Source organism: Leiobunum rupestre, chromosome 4 (assembly GCF_980474605.1).
Source record: "Leiobunum rupestre chromosome 4, qqLeiRupe1.1.hap1, whole genome shotgun sequence".
Lineage (NCBI taxonomy): Eukaryota > Metazoa > Arthropoda > Arachnida > Opiliones > Sclerosomatidae > Leiobunum > Leiobunum rupestre.
The window spans coordinates 487000-498546 of NC_143387.1; the positions used below are offsets into that span (position 1 = coordinate 487000).

The following is an 11547-nucleotide window of genomic DNA, read 5'->3' on the forward strand; positions in this document are numbered from 1 at the left end:
TAAATATAATTTTGTTATTTTAGTTTAAGAAATAGTGGAAAGCATTTATGTGTGATTTTAGTGTTTCATAATTTCTTCAAGACAGTAAATTCGGAAATACATAGTAAAGGACATCGCACTTCTTCTATGGGATTTGGCTTTCGACCGATTTTTTCAAATTGAAACATGTTGTTGGGCTTGATAAAAGGAGCAAAATTGTCCATTTCTTTTTTCCCTAGCTCCTATAGTTTGGCCAGTAGCAGCGGTCAAAAGTGGACGAAACTTAGTGTAGTCTATTTGTTAAAAGAAGTCTCGGCCCATCGCTTAGCCACGGCCCACTGCGCATGCGCTCGCGTTCTCTCGCCCCATAGCGGCCCGCTCAATCAGCCCAAAATAGAGAATGCCATTTGTGGCCGCTACGTAGGCTGGAGCGCTATAACCTGACCCCTCTTTAACATTGAATCCTACGGAGATATGTTGTTTTTTGATTTATTATGAAAAAGATTAAGAATTAATAGGCATTTTCAAGGAAATGAAAGGTAAATCAACTCTTTTTATACGTTTTAATCACTTTTTCAAAATTTTTACGTTTGTTTTTCCCGCCGAAAATAATATTTTTAAATCACCAGATGTCAGATGCTCTCGCTACTGAGTCAGCTGTTACAGTTGACAACACGTCCATGAAAAAGACTGCTTGGATAATCACAATTAACGCTTGTAGCTAAGCCAATAGCAAATATTTTAATAACTGGGAAATGGAAAGTAAGTTATTATTTAAATATTTACAATCCATAATATGGAGAAGTTTAAACAAAGTTATTATTTATCTGTTTCCAGGAATGACTGCCGTAAATGTTGTATTGGACATTCCACATTTGGAGAAACTTTATCGTTTGAGGCTTAAAGCTAAGTTCTTTAAGTTTCTCGTAACAAGCTGAAATTTAACCGTGTTATATTATCAACTAAAGGTGGAATTATTTTGTCACAGATAAATTTGCAGAAGTTGAAGCACGAGTGTCATTGCAATCACACTGTAAAAGAGGACATTTAGAAAGCTTCGGCAAATTGTTACAAATTCCAGGAGTTTCTCGTAAATATGGAATCGCTCCCTCTATGAAGGTCAAAACAATTGAGATAATCAAACAAACTTCTGCTTTGGATATTTTAAACCACCTCTGTCTGATAGTTAAATTAAATCAAGGAGCGGAGAGTAGTAAATCCCAATTCGAAATTTGATTCGTTTAATCAATAAATCTAATATTTGTTTGAATTTGGTTACTTGATTTTAAGAGGCAAGAAAATGACTAAACATTATTTACATTTTTGAGGGACTACTAATTTTTAATTTCAGGTCAGTATATCCCACCCTCAAGGGTCTACAGACGCCAGTGCATTTATAACCAAATTGTTTACAGGTTCTTTGAAAATGTCAAGCCCCACAATTGTCTGTTAGAGATGAATTCTGTACCTTTATCTGTGTCACTAAAGTGTAAACTGCATACTACACTTAATGCTGATGTGTCATTTATTTTGTAATTATCACGTGATGTGATATGATTTTCAGCCATCTTTCTCACAGAATTTCATCACTTTTTTAGATTTGCAATAAGGAACGCAAAAGCATTTTAATCTAGTTAAGTAAGGGTAACTAAATTGTTGAATAAAAATTATTTAATTTCTAATTACCTGTAAACTGTATTATTACGTTTCAATAGTTTGTATAATCTAGTGAATCCATTGACTTATTGATAAATGAAATTCAAAACCATATAAATATATGTTGGAACTTATTCTTAAAAGGGTTTCAAACAATGTAAATCTTAGAACATGTTTATAATAAAAATGAACAAATTCCACCTAAATAAACATTTTATTTTCTTTAGAAGATAATGAAAATTATATAGTTATATCAGAAATTCATGTATTTCTGGTTATATGTATGGAAAAATGGCTACAAGACAAGGTAAAAGTTGTAAATAAAACTAACTAGGGTTAACTTTCTTGCTAAACAATTTGAAAAAAACTGAATTATAACCTAATTTTTTAAGTTATAAATGGAAATATAACTTTCAATTACAAAATAAAAATGAAAAAAATTAGCTTTAAGAATATTTAGGTACTTTTTAGCAGCACGTACTCATCAGTTGTTGAGTTTCCCACCATAGAGTATGATGTTAAATCGGTTGTAAATAGACGCGTTTTTAGGGTTGGGACGAAGCGCTCCCGGCGGACGACGATGACACTAATCGCTAAACTTTTGATTCGCGCCAATACATGGATTTGAAATTCTTTGAGCGGGCCGCTATGAGGCGAGAGAACGCGAGCGCATGCGCAGTGGGCCGTGGCTTAGCGCTCTATGTTTGCGCGTCGGTAGTCCGGGCTCACTATCAATAGAGTTTTCTTGCCGAAATTCCGGGTGCTTCCCAAAACCGAGCGTCGTATTTGGTTTCGTTCTGTTCGTACGACGTTCTGATCGCACGATGAACAAACTCAGTAGATAAATAGTTAAGTATTGATTCTTAACTATCGTGTGACCGTGACTTTAACCGACTATGTGCTGTATCGATAAATAAGTGTTCGATCTGTTGTTGAGTGACTGTTTCTTACCTATGAGCGAGTGTTGAATGTGGGATTCAACGAAACGGTTAATCATATATATTCTGATTTCTTTAGTATTTCTTTTATTTTATTATTGCTCATAAAATATTGAATAGTGATTAATTCCACGTACGAAAATTCATCGAATAATAAGTTGCGAGAAAAGAAATAATGAAGTAGAGGTGTAAAAATCTTGGCAAGAAAACTATATTGATAGTGAGCCCGGACTAGCGACGCGCGAGCGTAGAGCGCTAACCGATGGGCCGTGACTCCTTTTAACAAATAGACTATACTAAGCTTTGTCCACTTTTGACCGCTGATTCTGGATAAACTATAGGAGTTAGGGAAAAATGGCAATAGACAATTTTGCTCCTTTGATCAAGCTTAGCAACATGTTTCATTTTGAAAAAAATCTGTCGAAAGCCAAATCCCATAGAAGAAGTGCGATGTCCTTATTTAAAATAAAAGACTTAAAAAAAATTGTATTTTGAAATGTAATTTTGTTATAAAAATATTGTGTAAGCATTTCATTTTAAGACAGTCAAACCAGAAGCAGAAATATATAGTTTCTAAAATAATTATTATTCAAAGAATACACTATTTTAATTGGTAAAAATTTCAAATAAGTAGTATTTTGATGTGTAAATCAACTTCTCATTTGCAAAAACAAAAAGTCTAAAACATATGGTTGGGCTGGCTGGTTTAATAAAATGATTTTAAAAAATATTTGATTTAAATCATCTAATGTATTTCAATGAAGGATTTAAAAAAGCAAAAAATAAGTTCTGTAACAATTACATTATAATATGATATGATTAAACAATGTTTTGTGTAAAGATTTCAGATAAGTTGGGTTATTTTTGACTCCTTGGTAGTTTATTATTATTTGTAACATAATGAAGCAAACCCTCAGAGTGAAAGAAGGTGGATTAGTGCGAAACTAGCCTCACAACATAGTATTATATCTTATTATAAACTTAGTCACAAAATATTTAAAGTCCTAGAGGAAGAATTGATCTTTAATGTCCATTTTACCTTACTTTTTAACGTTTGATCAATGTTCCATCTCGATCAATGTTCCATTTATAGTAAGTAATTTGACATTTTTATAATGAAGTAAGTATACAATATTTGACACCATGCAGTCATCACAGGCACTCTCACTTAAATCAATAAACTATTATATCGATACACATGAAATGCTGAAGGTTCTGTTGCCGCCGTGATATGAATGAACCCTGAGAAACAGCATCTCATGGGTGTAGGAACGTGTGGGGGGGGGGGGGCAAAGGCGGTTTATCCACTTAAACAAGAAAATCTCAACCAGCTGGAGTTTTAGCTTGTACTTAAATAAAGAATGTATTTACTCATAGTCAGGGAGAATGAATATGTCGGGAGTAATCGGCTTTTTTTTAGGTTGAGTACCAGAACTGGACCTCGAATGAGTAATTGGAGAATAATATAAATAGTTTAGAGTCTAAAAAAGTAGAAATAAAAATTTAATCTGCTAGAAAATAGCATTTAAAAATTGGACAAACGCCTGTAAATTTGTCCTTCACGCATTGCATAGGCGTGTATGGTGAAGCTCGCCACCAGTGTTTAGTTTAGTACTGCCTTTGCTATAGGACCCCTGTAAAGGTGTCACTTTTGCGAATGAATGAATGAATGAATATTTATTTTCAATTTAAAATACAAATCCCTTTTATAACAGGGAGGAAACCATTTACTGGATTCGCGGGGAAAAACATAAAACGAAATACGTTAGCACTTTAAATACAAATATAAAATGCGCCAAAAATAAAAACAATGAAATTAAATTAAAAATTGAAAAATTTAAAAAATTAAACATTTTAAAGGATGATATATACAACTAATATACCGAATTTCGCTGCTCAAGGAGAAGTTGACATACACGTACTTATAGCGAAATTTCGCGTTTTAGGAAAACGATAGATACGACTGCGGTTATTTCAGCATGATTTCAGCTCATCTATAAATTATTAATTTGTATTGCGAAAGAAATAATTTATTTTTTTTAATTAAAATTTTATAATATCAAGGAATTATAACTATTGACTCAACAGAACCAAATATAAAACAAATTACTTCTAGCTTGTCAACAAATAAGGTATTTAATCAAATTCCCGCCAAATCGTAGATTTCCCTAAATATGAAATAAAGCCGTAATTCACTTAGTTTAGCGTTCATAAACGAAAACTTAAGTCGCTTTGATGAAGTAGTTAAATTTATGTACAAAGAAAAGCATTTAATCGTCAAATTGAGTTTGAGCGCGATCCTCAAAATTTGAAATGTCGGCGGGAAATTTGAATTCGGGAAGTTGAATGTGTTTAAAAACAATGATTAACGAGTGCAATTGGAAACATTTTTAGCTATTTCTCTAAATTACACTCCAACTGAGGTTAATATCGGGAAAATTAAATTAAATCTGCAACTAATGGAGCCCTAGGATCTCTAATTATCTTAGTAAATAGGGTTAGTTGGAAACCCTTTCTATCGTTTCCGTAAACACGCGCAATTTTGCCCTTTCCAATGGGGAAAACAATTCTTTGGAAAATTTCGCCCTTTTCGATGGTAATAAATTTCTGTGGAAAATTTAAAATTCCTTTAGTTTGCCGCACTAAATAATAAAATAATATAAATAGTTTAGAGTCTAAAAAAGTAGAAATAAAAAATAATCTGCTAGAAAATAGCATTTAAAAATTGGACAAACGCCTGTAATTTCGTTCTTCACGCATTGCATAGGCGTGTCGAGTGAAGTTCGCCCCCAGTGTTTAGTTTAGTACTGCCTTCGCTATAGGACTCCTGTAAAGGTGTCACTTTTGCCGAATTTCGCTGCTCGAGGAGAAGTTGACATACGTACATGTCCCTTATGTGAAATTTCGCGTAGTTAATGAAAAATACGACTGTCGCTATTTCAGCTCATTTACAAATTATTAATTTGAATTGCGAAATAAATAATTTAAGTTTTTTAAGAAATTAAAATTATAAAATATCATGGAATTAGTAAACGACTACGATGTTTTCGTTTGTAGGGCTTAATGTGAAATGAAAATTTACCTTTTGTAGTTGATTCATAACGAGTGTAAAAACCCAAAATGGTTATTAAATTAATGAAGAATTGTGTGAACTTAAACTTGGAATAACTTCAAAAGATGATTACGTTTCATATCAGAGGTAAATAACGAAATATTTCATTAATAATTATACGCACACGCAGTTTCCAAGTCATACCAAGCTCATTCAATTAGAAATTAAACTTTGTTGTTTACCAATATTCAATATGCCCTATAAATCACATGTAGTCATTTACTTAACGCGTTTTATATAATTATATTAACTTCATAAGTTAATTAGTTAAATTATTTATATTTATCAATATAATACCAACTATAAAATCGGGCCATTTTGAAAGTTGTCTAGCGTTTTTCTTAAACTTGGAATTTCACCGAAAGTACGTTTATGTGAACTTCTCCTCGAGCAGAGAAATTCGGCAGGTGTGAGACCTTTACAGGAATCCTATAGCGAAGGCAGTACTAAACTAAACACTGGTGGCGAGCTTCACTCAACTTGCCTATGCAAGGCGTGAAGGACAAATTTACAGGCGTTTGTCCAATTTTTAAATGCTATTTTCTAGCAGATTAAAATTTTTATTTCTACTTTTTTAGACTCAACTATTTATATTATTTTATTATTTAGTGCTGGAAACTAAAGGAATTTTAAATTTTCCACATAAATTTATTACCATCGAAAAGGGCGAAATTTCGCGTTTTACGGAAACGATAGTAAATGTTTCCAACTAATCCAATTTCCTAAGGTAATTAGAGATCCTAAGACTCTATTAATTGCAGATTTAATCTAATCCGCGAAACTGAAATTTTGAAAATATACGAATATTAGTTTTCCCGCGCTTTTTTAGGTATTTATTCAGATTACTCTTGTTCACACTTAGCGCGTCTAAGCCTTGGATACCTACAATTTCAAAATAGGTTGGCGAAGTTTTCCAATGCCAACAAACTTTTAGTTTGGAAAACTGCGAAAAACATCCCAAACTTTAATATTTAAGCAAGAAATAAATTATATTCTTATATGTTCTTATAAGATTAAAATAATACAATTGAACATGTACTGGTTAACTATTGTTTAAACGCCAAAATACAAAATTTATTTCATTTGGTAAATTCATCTGCTATTATAGCCAAGCCCAGAAGACCGGCGTACTTATCATGCTTCTGATTCCAGATTACAAGTCTTCATACTTTTATCGCAAAAGCTATGAAACTAAATAAATTTTAAATCACCTAACACAAATGTTAAAGGCTAAGAGTATACGTATAGTGTATGTTTTTAATACCAAGTTACTAACTTAGAATACTTAATATAAATATTAATTATTTGTCAAAATTAGTATCTGGAATTTAACATTTTCAATCAAAGGTTCAATTTTTATCAAAATTAAATAAATATTAATTTTTATTTTTTTAATATTTTAGTATCATATTATAGTGATATTATTTCATAATAAATGATATATAATGATGTCATATGATGATAAGTTTAGTTTGGCGCTCTAATACTAGTTCTAAGATAACTTCATAACAAGACCACTAAAATATAGTTTGAATACCTTAAACGTAAGATTAGATTAATAAAATACTAGTTTTTAAGTAGGCACCGGTCCGTTTTCTTTAATTAAATACCTTTTCTTAAAATGAGTTAATTCCGTTTTATTATCCCAGAGCGCTCTCTGGTCCACTTTACAATATCCACTAATTTATTTCAAGAGAGCATAGTAGTGAAGAGGCTTCGTAGCGTTCTGAGTGCAGTAAATGGAAATCGTTATAAAAATGGTACAATCATGTTTTAATTTTAATTATTTTATTTGTTTATCCCTTGCACTATGGCTTTCAAAGCTAAGTGTTATATATAGTCTTTGCTTCCAATTAAGTAAACTTGCAGACAAATATTTAATGAGTGTAACATGATTGATAGAGTACGAGCGAATGCGATGGACGCGCAGCGCCTCTAGGGGCGAGCTCACGCGTAACTTGGTTAAAAGTTTTTACCCGCCCCCATTGAAATGAATGTTAAGTTGGCGATAATTAAACGTTAATTAACCTACCAAATGATATAAGAAATATTGAACTGACAATTTTTCCCGTTTATATGAACTTAAATGTAATATACAATCGTCTTGAAAAATCGTTTATCGTTATATAACATTCAAAATTAATATTTTTCCCGCGCCATGTAGATAATCGAACATCTGCTCGTCTAGGTAAAGTTTGCGTTGTCAACCCAGCAAATGAAAGGCAATTAATCTTGCCCGGTACTTAGCCTCGGTTTAATCTGCCGCGTATTTTCAAACAGAAAAACCCGAACGCCCCTTGTAATAAGAAACAAATAACGAAATACGTTCTAAGTCCATTTAACGCCAAAAATCCCACGTATTTCGTTATTTGTTTCGTATTACAATTAGCGTTCGCCATCATTTAAAGATAGTTCTCGGGTTTTTGAGTTTCAAAATACGCGGTAGATTAAACCTAGCCTTAAGTCTGGGCAAGAGTCACCGCCTTAAAATTTTCGTCTACTTTAAAGATATATTGTGAACGAACCAATGAATGAAAAGTTATGAAGCTAGCTTTTAAATAAACCATGAAACTTATTTCAAGTTATATTTATAATTCACTGATGACAAAATTCGCGAAAAGTATCAATATCGTTCCGAATTTCAACGTACTTTCTAAAATCTCATTTTGCTTTCTAATACGCGCGTTGACAACGTAAACTTTACCAAAACGAGCAGATGTTCGATTATCTATATGGCGCGTTAAAAATATTATTTTTGACCGTTATAAAGCGATAAAGGATTTTTCAAGACGATTTTATATAAGATTTAAGTTCATATAAACGAAAAAAAATGTCAGTGGAATATTTCGTATACCATTTGGTAGGTTAATTAATGTTTAATCATCACCAACTTTACATTAATTTCAATGGGGGCGGGTAAAAACTTTTAACCAAGTTACAAGTGATCTCACCACGAGAGGCGTTGCGGGTCATTTTCGTTTGAAACCGTCAAAGCGCATGGTTAACAGCTTTTTTCGGCCGACGAAGGCCATATTCCTCTTTCCAGGTGTCGGAATTCTTCTAAACTAGTAGAACTATCAAACTTCCGGCCTTAATCTTTATGTGACCTCTAAATACTAACAAGGCTAAGTAGTGCTAACAGAATCATCTATATAGCTGAATCAAAGTTCACAGTAAACCAAAAGTCGGCAACCCCTAGTCCCCTACTACCAGTTTAACCCACTTCAACTTAAGAAATCGCCTATCAAAAGAAAAGAAAGTAAAGAATCCGTAAGTGTTGTAATTGTTTTCAGGTGACATCAGTTATTTAATTTTTAATACAATCCAATATAGTTATCCTTGCCAAGGTTGAACAATTTTTTGCTGCTATTGCATAAAAAAATCATTAATCGATGGCTTGGATAGTGGATGGTTTCTCCGTATCTATTTTATTAGAATATTTGAAATGCTTTTAATAAAATCAAATATATAGGGTGAACCTGGAGTAGATAAATTTTTCTTGGCTTACCTTTAACTCTGTAGCACTCCAGGAATTTTTTCACGGGTAGGCTCAATTAGGATATTTGCTTCTGCTGCTCTGCTTCCAGTCGTAGAAGTAATGATGCTATGTTTTAGTCTCTTGTTAGTTTGTGTAAACTTAAAGGTTATGAGCCGGTACTGGGATATGATAGTATTGGCGAAACTTTTCAGCTTCGTTCCAAATTAAGTCGAACCTTACAGAACTTCTAATGCCTTCTAAACTAGCTACTGTGTTTTCGCAAATAGCAATAGCTTCCGTTAAAAAGACTCTAGAACTTTGCAAGTATTCTGATAGAGAGCTCTATCTCACTGAAGATGACTAGTTCAAACTGCATATCAAGACAAAATGTAAACATATCTGTGCTTAGTTGTGGGAGGAAACCGTTTCTGTGAGGTTTCACAACCTGTGTCCTGTGTAATGGTCCCCTCTTCACCTGAGATGGAAAACACCCAAGAATATGGGTAATTGGCTTTCCTTGTCGAATCAAAGGTGTTTTCCAGGAGTGAAGAGGTGCGAGTGGACACAAGTATGGCTACAAACTACATTGAAACAGGATATAGTTGGAAAATTTTGAAGTACACGTTGTGAAACTATTTTAAGAAGCGCTTTGCAGTGGTCCCTCTAATAACGTTAGCAAATCCACTTATAAAAATAAAGCTTTGAAGGACGGGGCGGATCCATGAGGGATCAAAATGATTTTCTAGAAAATAGTTTAAGATTTCTCAAATTCTCATTAATTTATAAGTTATTGGTTCAATAATTAGAAGTCCGGGTAGACACATTTCAACATTTAGGGAGCCCCAAAGTAGGCCCAAAGTTTTCAATGTAGGCAAGTGCCTACTTGAGCCTACTGCTGGCGGCGCTACTGATTTAACTTCCCCTATAAAAAGACTAGTTTTCCCTGATATATTGAACCAAAAATTTGTGAATAGGATTCTACGTGATAACAAATCTTTTTTACTTTACATAAACAAATTAATTACCCCAATATAAAAATTAATAATAGCGAACAACATATATTTTAATTATTTATCCTTATTGACATGATTTATCTACCTGGTGTTTTTCTAAGAGTAAGGGGTCTTAATGAGTAGAAATTGTCTAAAGCGATTTGAGTCTGAGACTCCCAAAAAATACTTAAATTTATAATGGAATCGGGTAGCAAAGTTTTGATACAGGGACTTTATGAATGTTTACCCTATAGGGATTAGTGTAGGAAATTTCAATACCTCAGTGCCTTAATCTCGATTGGCAATTTCTACTGGCTACTCTGAGCACTCCAAAATTCATCACAGATTCATCGATCTGGGGAAAAAGCTACTCTTAATTTTCCAGTGGCGTGTAAAATCTTAGAGCGAATGCTCCCAGAGTGACAGAGAGCAGCCAGTGGAAATCGTTAAATGATAATATATGGTAATCTCGGGAGAATATGGATAATGCACATGGATTTCCTCACAAATTTGATTCCAATTCGGTAATGTCAAATACATTTCCTATAGGTATATGGTTACTGTAGGAATCCAATGGGTCCCATTGGAGTTCATAAATGAAATGTATTGTAATTTCTATTGGAAATGGTCCAACAACATAATAGGTTTCCTATATGAATATTTTCCAATTTGATTCCAATGGTTTTTTCTATGAGGGTCTCATGATGTTTTTTCTTCTTCTAATAGTTCCATTATGAGCTCATCAAAACGGGCAAAACAACAAAGAATTAGCTGCAGATTCAAACTCATTGAGCAGTATGTAAGTCCCAAGGAAATAGATAATTATCATTAAAGGTTGACAAATAAATAACAGTAAACATGCATGATTCTTAAAAAAAATATTTAAAGGGCAACGCAACTTAGTTGAAGTGGAGTGTTTCTAGGGAGCGTAGTACACAACAAAGGCAAGGAAAAAAGAAAATGCAACGTGTGTTGCCACACTTCCACCCACCAAGCTAAATTGCCCTTTAAAGTATAGTATGCTGAGACTTTGTAAGCAGATAAAAAAAAATAGCTTTGAAATCAAGGTTATTTTTTAATAGGTTGTAAACTAAAGTTTTAAAGTTACCTTAGTTAAATTTAATTAGCTCTTGTCAGGGCTGTATTTACTTGATTGAAGGCCCCTGGGCAAAGCAATGCATGGGGCCCTTGTGTAAAATAGTAATTCTATAAAAAGATTACTCACGAGTACTACTTAATCAATTTTTAAGAAGTTAAGTCTATAAACCAAACAATTCTTCACGACTACTACTGTACTTCAGTTAAGATTAAATAAAAAATGAAGTTTAGAACTTTCTAGTAATAATGTCAATTACGTAATGATTATTCAGATTGAAAATGAGGCCCTAGAGC

At 33.0% G+C, this 11547-nt stretch overlaps 1 long non-coding RNA gene across 1 annotated transcript; it reads left to right on the forward strand.

The window, feature by feature from the left end:
* Positions 1-313: 313 nt before the first annotated feature.
* On the forward strand, positions 314-846 carry LOC149945840 (uncharacterized). The gene is made up of 3 exons (XR_016480282.1): positions 314-518; positions 609-741; positions 817-846. It is a non-coding gene; the product is annotated as an uncharacterized LOC149945840 (long non-coding RNA).
* Positions 847-11547: the final 10701 nt, after the last annotated feature.